The sequence below is a fragment of the Gymnoscopelus braueri genome (genome assembly GCF_963280865.1).
Source record: "Gymnoscopelus braueri genome assembly, chromosome: 19".
In the NCBI taxonomy this organism is placed as follows: Eukaryota; Metazoa; Chordata; class Actinopteri; order Myctophiformes; family Myctophidae; genus Gymnoscopelus; species Gymnoscopelus braueri.
In genome coordinates this window covers 28163648-28174280 of record NC_137621.1, presented here as the reverse complement: position 1 = coordinate 28174280, position 10633 = coordinate 28163648, and the positions used below count along the sequence as shown (strand labels likewise).

Genomic DNA, 10633 nt, shown 5'->3' with positions numbered 1-10633 from the left:
GTGCGTGTGTGTGTGTGCGCGTGTGAGGATTATGTCAATAAGGTCTAGCACAGGGGTTGCTAGCCTTAGTCCTATTCTCACAACGTTTCACTCACACACACACACACACACACACGCACCCACGCACGCACGCACGCACGCACACACACACACACACACACACACACACACACACACACTCACACACACACACACACACACACACTCCTGCCCATCTTGACATCAGGGGTTTGGAAACAAATGTATACACATGGGTATGACTAGGTTTAAAACTGTTAAAGTTAGCTCACACATTTAACCCTCATGGGTCCATTTGCACACTCTCAGAGTGAGATTAACATAGAGGATTTTGATGTGTGCAGTCCAGAGGGAGAGATCAAAAGTATTAGTAGTGTGCCAAGTTGAATATAGTTTGTGTGTACAGTGCTGTATAGCAACGATAGAACGAGAGGTTGATATGCCAATAGTATATCAAGCGCACAGGGTCAGTTTGGTTGTGGCATAGACATGTGCAGAGTTGAATCAGAATTAGACTAGAAAATGTGCTCCTCGGAGCACAAGTCTCCGCCAGCAGACCCGTGCTATTTTAATAGCACGGGTCGTCTTGGTAGAACGGGTCGTCTTGGTAGAATGCGCGTGGTTTTTGGTGTTCTGCAGGGGCGACTGAATATGTAGTGTCTGCATCTAAAAAAAAATCTTCTTGAAGCAATGTGTCATATGGGAGTCGTCGTAAATGACTGGTTTGTTCAAATGCTTGTCTGTCTTCTTCATCTTCATTGTCTTGAACAGTTTCAGCAGTTGATTGGTGTGTTTGATCTATGTCAGTTTTCTCTAGTGCTACATAATGTATTTGATCAAGGTGGCCAATTGTTACAGTATTAAGACTTCGGCCTTGTTGTGGGATCAATTCAACTCTATAGTCCTCTTCTGTGTTACTGTTGTAGATGAGTATGCTTTCTTAGCTTTGGCCTTCTGCGCCTTTGCTTGACCAATGTTAGGTGTTCTCAGAGGGACACACACACGCACGGACGGGTGATTTGTACTTGAAGGTACTGTTCCAATCAAGACTGATTGATCCTGTCTTACCTCACTTCAAAAACATAAATGGCTTTTTGAAGTGACACACCTATTTATAGGATTTTATTTCGTCATGCGTCCCTCTAGCCAATCAAAGGCATTGGTGTCAACATATTGACACGTGTCACGTGGAGCTTGACCAATGTTAGCTTGGCTAGGAGGGAGGTGAACACACAGCGGGACGAAGCGAAAACATACTCTCCGCCTCCGGCGGAGACAACAATGAGTGGGAATTTATTAAATGTAAATAGAATCATATGGATCTCAGGATCCACATGGGAACGGCGTGGCTCCAATGTGGATCTTGGACTTCACGTGGCCAGCCTATGACAAACTCCCCTGAATTATCACATGTTTTCTTGTTGTTTCAGAGTAGGTGTAGGTTTTGTGTTTGTGCTTTGCGTCATCAGTAAAAGTAATTGTAGGTCTTGTTTAGGTTTTGGCCTGCCCAGTTGATTGGGAAACTTTTGGTTAAATAAACTTTTTGACTTGAACCTTGTCTGCTTGTCCTGCATTCGGGTCCTACTCTTCACTCATACCCTGGCCAATCTGGGAACCCATCGCCAAATAAAAAAGGAAAAACAGCGCCCTCTGCTGTTTTTTACTATTTCACTTAGCTCTGGGGGGAGCAAAATGGAGCACTTGTGCGCAAGGAAACCAGGGTTTTGGTCTGCCTTCAGCCTTTCACTTCCGGTGGTGCGACTATGTTTTCATTCCCACTAACAATATTTCTACACGGAACACTAACACCACTTCTCCCAGAGAACATGGATCGTTTTGGTTATAAGCCCACTTGTTTCTATGATGAAAGAGCAAGTTACCGTGGTTTTGTCTGCTCCGAGGACGCTAAATGAGTTTCGGTTTGTTTCTAGTGGGGAAGGATCGGCAGACACGTAAATCCCGCCCACTACATTTGATTGGGTAAAGCGCGGCCTGCTTCCTGATCTGAAGGCACGCCCACTTGTAGGCCAGTGCGTACGCGATATGACGAACCCCCCCGACAGATTCAAGCGGAGAGCAGAATCTGTTCTTGAGAGATTATACCCTGGCAGACGCACACATTTCTGTGCGTTGGCACTGCTGTTGTACCCCACTGGCTCACGTGCCAGTGAGGAGCCACCCCCGGGAGGACATGGCTTCTCCGTCCTGCTCCTCCTGCCCAGCACTCTCTGCTGACAGGTGCCACCCCAGCCTGTAAGAGCACTTGCAGTGACAAATGTCACCCTCCCTGCTCGACTTCCCTCCCCTGAACACAGGCCAATTGTGTTCGTACAGACGCTCGACAAAGCCGGATGCATCGTGGTGGATTCAAACCCCTAGACTCCAAGGTGGTGGTGGTGGCAGGTACTTTACCACTGCGCCACCCAAGCACTGCTATTTAGACCCTTTTAGCCCTAGGCCATATATCATCCAAATATCCATACTCACTCATATCTACAGTATACTGTATATCCATATATCGTCCATAAACATACCTTTTCTGTTAACAGCTTTATTCTTAGAGGTCATTGTTATGTTTAACCTGCACTAACCACCAGTGGCCTGGTGGTTAGTGTCTGCCCTGAGATTAGGAGGTCGGGGTTCGATCTCCCGGCCAGGTCATCCAAATACTATAAAAATGGGACCCAATGCCTCCCTGCTTGGCACTAAACATCAAGGGGTTGGATTAGGAAGTCCCTGCGACATACTAGCGTCATGTCCAGGGGGTGTACTTGTACATCATGGCTGGGTATGTACTTGTACATCAAGCTGCCTCACACTACAGAAACAGGAGGTTCCTGTCCTATGGGCCACATGACTCAGCAAGGTTTACTATACGTACTTGCTTGTTGTCATGTTCGCAGTTTACAATTTGTACAAATGTTAGGTTACTGAACTTACCTGACTCATTCAATGTTACTGTTAACTTAACAACACTTGGCCCAGGACGGCTGGCGTAGTGGTCCGGGCACCTAAGCCGCCAATGCACACTGTCAGGCTCAGCGCGTCGCGGGGTTCGAATCCCGATCCCGACGACCTTTGCTGCGTGTCACTCCCCATCTCTCTCTCCCCATTTCCAGTCAGTCTACTGTATACTATCAATAAAGGCAGAAAAAGCCACAAAAGAAACTTTACAAAAAAACAAACGTAACAATACTGCAGTAAAGACAGACATTTACAAGGCATAAATATTGTAAATGCAATGATAGCATAACTGACGAAACAAAACATCAATAAAATATTGTGTCGGATTGAATGATTTTCATACCATACTCAAAATGGAAAAAGTGTGCTTCCTCGAAGACCAGACAAAGCATTATATGCCTTAGAGCATGGTCAGCAGCAATAACAAGTATATGGTGAGTTGTATTCACCAGTATGGTCCTTTAAGTCTGGTTCTCACATTCTCAAAATGTAACACGTTTGCTTCAAAAGCCCTTTGTGGAGAAAGTGAGCGAGAAGGAGAGAGAGAGAGACCGAGAGAGAGGCAAGTGAGGGAGGGAGGGAGAGACACTGAGGGGGCGGAGAAGCAGGTGAGAGAGAGAAACAGAAAAGACAGAAGAGAGTGGGTGGAAGAGAGAAATGGGAAGTGATGCAAAGCTGGTTGTGAAACTGAGAGGCATGAGGATGCCTGAGTGAAAAGGAGAGGGTGTGAGAGGAGGAGGCAGAAGGGGAGGGAAAGAAGAGGAAAGGGGTCAATGAGGAAGAGAGAGAGGGGAGAGAGATGGAGAAGAAGAGAAGGAGAGGGCCTGAAAGGAGTGAAAATGAAAGAGAAATGTAAAGGCATCAGCATAATTTCACACTTCACTGGAAATTAGGCCAATGCGGTAAATACCCCCCCCCCACCCACCGCACCCCACCACCCCACCATCTTCTTCCTCTCTCTTTCTCTCTCCTTTTTCTGTCATCTTATTCTCTGTGTTATAAATAGCTCTCCTGTAGTTATAATAAGCAGCTGGGTAAGGTTTCAATGAAGTTGAGACAGTGGAGAAGACTGGGGGCTGCACATGTTTGTGTTTGTATAAGCACTTATCGTATGTACGTTGATGCTTGGACATGTTATGTACATGTTTGTAAATGAATGGAATGCATGATTTTAAAAGATAACAGATCCATATTTATTTGTGTCTATCACCATGATTTTCCAAATAAAAACGTAATTGATGGGCCTATCATTACGACCTTGGGGTCATACCAGTTTGTTCATTGGTTGTATGTATTTTTAATCTTCTATATGCCTCTGTTTGTAGGTTTGTGGATGTCTCTATCTGTTGGTGTCTGTGTGTGATGGGCTGCAGGTGTGCTTGGCTGATTGAATGAGTAAATGATAGAGTGAGTAGGTTGTTCCAGGGAGTTGATAGGTTCCAGCCTTCCAGCGGGGTGTTGATGTTCACACTGGCAGCCCAAATCCGATTTTTGGCCTATCCAGGTTGGAATCAGATACATTTTATCAAGTCTGAACAGCAAAAAAAAACACATGATAACAGATTCTTGCCAATCAGATTTGAACCACATTACTGCTTTGAAATGCGATTCAAATCAGACTTGTAAAGATATGTCTCAGTCTCAGTGCAAGCGACAGCATTGTATGACAGAGTATGTTAAGGATTACTTACGTTGTTACTACAGCAACCTATACAGATAGGTCGACAATGTCTGAATACAAAAATCTGATTTGATCACTTGCAATTAAAAGTGTGGACAGTCAGTCCTAAATATCGTATTTGAGAAGCAAATCAAAATGCCTGTAGTCTAAATAAAGCATAATAAGAGGCCATCTTTCTGCACCTCTTGCAGGCTTTCCTCACGACTAGCCAGACTGTCAGTGGACATGTTGCTCTCTGTTTAATGAATTGTTGGAATTACATATTGAATTCATAGTTGGGGTGGGTAGCATTTTTGATTGTCGAAAAAGGTAGAGCCCCCACATCAAGCATGGTAAAGACACATGGTCAATAGCCGTGTGCAGGTTCAGATCAATTGCATCTGTGCACACCTGTTCTGACCCCCCCACCCCCATTGTATTCCACCCCCACTGTATTCCACCCCCACAATGACAGCAGGAGTGACTCATCATCCCCCCTAAAGTGAACCAAATCGGTAACCATTGACTGGCTGTTTACAAGTACAAGGAAATGCAAAGTGCACAATACAAACCATACTTTAAATTGTATTTTTTTCCCCCAGAGATAATAGCCTATCTTTCTATAGGATATTTAAATGAACTCGACCAAAAGAGACTATCTTACGTTTACAGAACCACATACATTGATACAATATATAGGATACACGACTACCAGGACCCCTCTATGTAAAACACAGGATACATTTATAACAAAGCAACTTGCACCAGACAGGATTTGCAAATGCAGAAGGATGAATAAACAGAGAAACAGTACTACTTAAGAAAAGCTTTGGCAAATAGTTATTTCATTTTCTTGATTTAAACATTTTGGAGACAAAGTTTGTATAGTGTGTGTATAACAACTTTCTCTCCTGAGTAACAGGTTGTCAATGTTACCTCCCCTTCTTGGAGTTTGAACATGCTCTGTACCTACTGTATGTAGCCTATCTCAAAGAAGAGACACTATGCTGCAGTTCCGCAAAGTGCAAGGCCACTGGGCTCTGTTGATCCTGTGTGCGTATGTTTGCTTCTGTGTAGTATTCAGCAATCCTGGTTTTGAGAGGTCTAGTAGACTTTCCTACATAGGCAAGACCACAAGGGCGCGATATTAGGTTAGGTTAATTTTTGTCTTTGGTTTAATTTGTTTAGGTCATTAGGTGGTTTATGTTCAGTTTCTTTGGTTTATTATTTTGCTGTCAGGCCACCCTAAAGTCACATCTTGGTTGCTGGTGGTTTTTGGTAGCTGGGAAGAGGGAAGTCCCATTCACTTATGTTGCGCCTTGGTATCCCTTAGGCTGGGGCCATAACAATATTGTTGAATAATTTAGATCTATGAGATGAAATAAGATAAAGAATATCCACGCCTGCTCATTCTGAGCAGGCCTGGCTTGAGATGACCATCTATGTTAGCCCCTAGCACAATACAATCTAATTTAACAATTCCTCAATTTAATTTATCAATTTAAGCATGGCAAAAAACAGCTGCCACTCCAAATCAACAGAGTAGATACAGCACAACAAACCACCAGAGGCATAGAAGCTGAGGCTATACGCAAAGTTCAAAAACAAGTAGCCTATTGGGCCATGTTCAGACGGCCAAATCCAGCCCAAATCTGATTTCCTATTCAGATTTGGGTTGGATTGTTTTTTTGTTTTTGTTTTTTGTCTGAACAAGGCTAAAGAATGTGTTTCCATGTGTTTTTTTTATGCTGTTCAGACTTGATAAAAAACAATCAGATTCCTATCTGGGGATAGGCCAAAAATCTGATTTGGGCTGCCAGTGTGAACATAGCTTTAGGCAATTGGCTCAAATCCTATTTTTACTCAGATCTAGGGGTTGGAGCTGTCCTGTTCTGGTGCTCCTCCTCCTCCGACCAGAAACTTCATTCCTGTGCGTTCGTCTCCAGACGCCTGACCTGACCTCCGCTGTGTGCAACTTTGATGCTGGGGCATTGAGAGTTGCTGGTGGTCAAACTCAGCTGTAAGGAGCAGAACATCCCTTCGCCAGTCAGGAGACCATCCTTCCCTTGTCCTGTGTAGTAGCCACGGTGATGTGTGAGATCAAGTTGCTGGTTCGAGGGGCTCAACAGGTTCATCGAGACCCATGTACTGGCCTTAATAAACATCTCCTTGTGCTTGATTCAGTGTTGCAATGTTTGCAGACCCCCCCCCCCCCCCCGCTGACCCCCCCAGAGACCCACATACAAGATTTGTGTGGATTTGAAAAATATTCCAACATTTTGGGCTTATTTTCATAGACCTGGTTGCTTATTTCTCTCACAAAATCTGGCAACACTGGCCTGATTCTGTCCACTCTTGTCTTGGGTTTCTCTGGGCTCACACGTCTCAGTTTGCCTGCCATCCTGATAGTGGGCCGCACCCTGTCCCTCCCCAAGCGACATCTCCGGTGTGCCGGGGCCCACCGTGAATGCATGCACTCAAGCCTTCATGTCCTAGCCTGGCATGGCCAGACTAAATGCGTAGATATTAGTCTGGAATTTCTGTGTGGAACCTGCATTTCCGAGGGGCAAATTCAAAAAATGCCTCTGGTAGACCCGCCCCATATTTGCATACTGGGCCCTGATTGGTCCCTCACAACTTCGGAGGGAGAGAAATTAAATCTCTTTTGAGAGGGGCCAGACCTAATCTGCCAAGGGCAATTTTTGGGGGATTTTGTGTATTTGTATGTCTGGCATTAGCCTGATAAACCATCCCGGTCGTGTGAATTCACATTTTCATGTGTACACATGATAATGTGAATTCGCCGGCTGAAAGAAGAAAACAACAACGGTTGCGAATGGGAGGCCGACTGGCCTGCCGGTCGCCGCTAGTCGCCAACCCGGCACTGAGGGCGCGTTTCACCCCAGCGGCCATGGGGCGCTTCGTCTCCCTCAGGGGGTCCGGCCTAAAAGGGGCCAAGCCAACCGTGCCAGAAAAACTTACCTACATTATTATTGATGCTACCGAGCTGAAATTAGATGACCGATATTCACACATTTGCATGATCAATAACTAGTCGTAACATTTCCTTGTACATTTCCTTGAAAATGCCTGTTTAGTGAAAGCGGCACTAGCGGCACTATGTAAAAAAACTATTAAATGAAATTTTGTCCAATCTGTATAGAGTATGTTAATAAAATATAACTTATATAATTGGGGTGGTTGTATTTTGTCTCCCTGCTCTTCTATTGAGATATTTAGATTGTGTCAAAGGTCATGTCTCACCAAGACACAGGATGTGACAAGAATTGACCTGATGGTCAAAATTCTAATTATCCCCTGAGCAAGTAGGCAGGCTCAATGGTTAAAAAAATAAAAAATAATCTACAGTTGAACATAGTTAAACCCCCACACAGCCTACCCACTAACTGTCTCTGGAACCAGGCAAAAATGGCATGTGGTATACAAACAATGGACCTGAGCTCCATTCACCATGATGTGCAACAGTTTTAGATCTGTTTGGAGGTGTGCATGGGCTCAGTGAAAAGGGGAAATGGATGACCATTCCATTGGCCTAATTGGACTACACTGGGGCCTTTCTCGTCTGCCAGGAACGCCCTACCTTGGAATTAACCACTTAAACCCCACAATGGTAACCGGAGTCCCTCAGGGCTCAATACAAGTGTATTTTCGGTTTTGTGTTATTGTGGAGAAAGCTTTGGCTGAAAATAGCCAATCGACAAGCTCACGTTGTGAGCTCTCTGCGAAAGCCTTCCCCTCAATAAGGATCCTGAAGTCAAGACTAGCCTACGTATTGGCTAATGGCGCCCTCGTGTGGCATTACACTCGTGCAGGCAAGTGCCAATATCAGTGGTGATTGATTGATTGATTGATTGATTGATTGATTGATTGATTGATTGATTGATTGATTGATTGATTGATTGATTGATTGATTGATTGATTGATTGATCGATCGATTGGTTGATCGATTGATTGGTTGATTGATTGATGTAGGCTACTTTATTTAGTAAGACATGAGAACAACAGTACATGGAAGTACAAATTCACAATACAAGGTCTACTAAACTGGAGGAAGACTCATTAAGCACTGAGCTTGTTTAAGATGAGATCCCCAGATGGTACAGATCCAGATGTGCCAGACATCACACAATCACAACACCTACCTAAAACAAGCTAGGGGTTAAATTCGTTCTAATGCTATGCCACCAAAATATGGAATGCCCTACCAACAGTCATAAAAAAAATTTGAATCCTTAACTCTCCTTCAAAACCGCTCTAAAAGAGCACTTACAGGTGGCTGCAATTTGGAACTGGCCCCAATTGTAGGCTATAAAGTCAAAGCCTAACTTTAAACTTTAGTTACTAGTTACTTTGTAGATTTGTATTATTATTACAAAACTACATTAACCACTTAAGCTCTGTATATATTTTGGCCATTTGAAAATAGCCGATCTACAAGCTCACAATACATGGCATGCAATGAGAGAGAGAGGGGGGAGAGAGAGAGAGAGAGAGAGAGAGAGAGAGAGAGAGAGAGAGAGAGAGAGAGAGAGAGAGAGAGAGAGAGAGAGAGAGAGAGAGAGAGAGAGAGAGAGAGTGTGGTGGGGGGAGAGAGAGGGAGGGAGGGAGAGAGGATGGGGGGGAGAAAGAGAGAGAGAGGGAGGGAGGTTGGGTTTGAGTGGACAGGCAGGGTAACGGTAACGGAGGGGGTGTTTGGCTCGGTAAAAACGGGGAGTGAACGAGCGGAGGGTAGTGTTGCCATGTCGGCTTATTATAAGCGAATTTGGGCTTATTTTTCTGTAAAGTTGCTTGTAAAAATTGGTAGTTGCGGTTTTCGTTTTTTTGGGGGGGCTTGTTTCCAAATGTTTGAATTATTATTTAAAACCAGTGGTTCTCAAATATTTTCATGAAAATATTTTGTGCCAGGGAGGGAGCATCTGTGTTGTTAGAATATTGTTTCAAAAGAATATCCCTAATATTCCACATTTCATTGCGTTGTGAACTTGTGAGCTTGACGCATAATAGATTTAAAGTGCTCATGTGGCCTGAAGTCGCTTCTTTTGGGCTTGTTTTCCTAGACCTGGTTGCTTATTTCTCTCGTGAAACCTGGCAACACTGAGCAGAGGGGAAACCAAAGGATCTGGCCCTTTAAATCACAAACACAACGCATTCGGGAGGTGAGTTTTAGAGACATTCGGGGGATTTCTGTGTATACATTACATTGTACATGACATTGAATGTAACGGCTCTGTTCTGCATACGCCTCTTCTCCCTTTCTTTTCTTTTCTTTTCTTTTTTTGACCGTTTATGTGCTCTTCTTCTTGCAATCCTGTGGGTTTTGGTCACCGATCGGGTGGCTGTAGCTGAGAACAAGGCTTCATGATCGGTGTCACGAAGTCGGATTTCCCAAGCCTTGGCCGAGAGAGAGAGAGAGAGAGAGAGAGAGAGAGGGAGAGAGAAAGAGAGAGGGTGGGGAGAAAAAGAGTTGACGCGGGGGTCAGTGGAAGATTTCATATACAGATCGAGTGGATCTATATCATCTACCATTAGAGATCTGATTCATATAAAGCTCGAGTGGATCCTAGCATTAGAGATCTGATTCATATAAAGCTCGAGTGGATCCTAGCATTAGAGATCTGATCCATGTACAGCTCGAGTGGATCCTTCATCCTATAGCATTAGAGATCTGATTCATATACAGCTCTATTGTGGATCATGGCATTAGAGATCTCACCTCACAAGCTAGAACATCGGAAGTGTCTTCTGGATGTGTGTGCAGGGCCTAAAACTGCCCAGTTTGCGTAATAGCGGAAAAATAAAGGCATGCGCGCCAGCCTTATTCGGAATAAGGCAGGAGCGCGTGCCTTTATTTTCCGCTATTACGCCTGTACACCTATGATCCGACAATGTGAATAAGTTATTCCCATGGTCGGATCATAGGTTTACAGGCTGGCTGTAGCTTTACCTCCTAAAAAAACATGTCACCACCCT

The 10633-nt window shown here is 44.3% G+C and overlaps 1 protein-coding gene across 1 annotated transcript in view; it reads left to right on the top strand.

The window, feature by feature from the left end:
• Positions 1-9787: 9787 nt before the first annotated feature.
• Positions 9788-10633, top strand: part of gng7 (guanine nucleotide binding protein (G protein), gamma 7) — a 7977-nt gene continuing 7131 nt past the window's right edge. The window contains exon 1 of the mRNA XM_080413810.1: positions 9788-9819. The gene's annotated coding sequence lies outside the window, so the exon portion shown is untranslated. The remainder of the gene's footprint in view (positions 9820-10633) is intronic.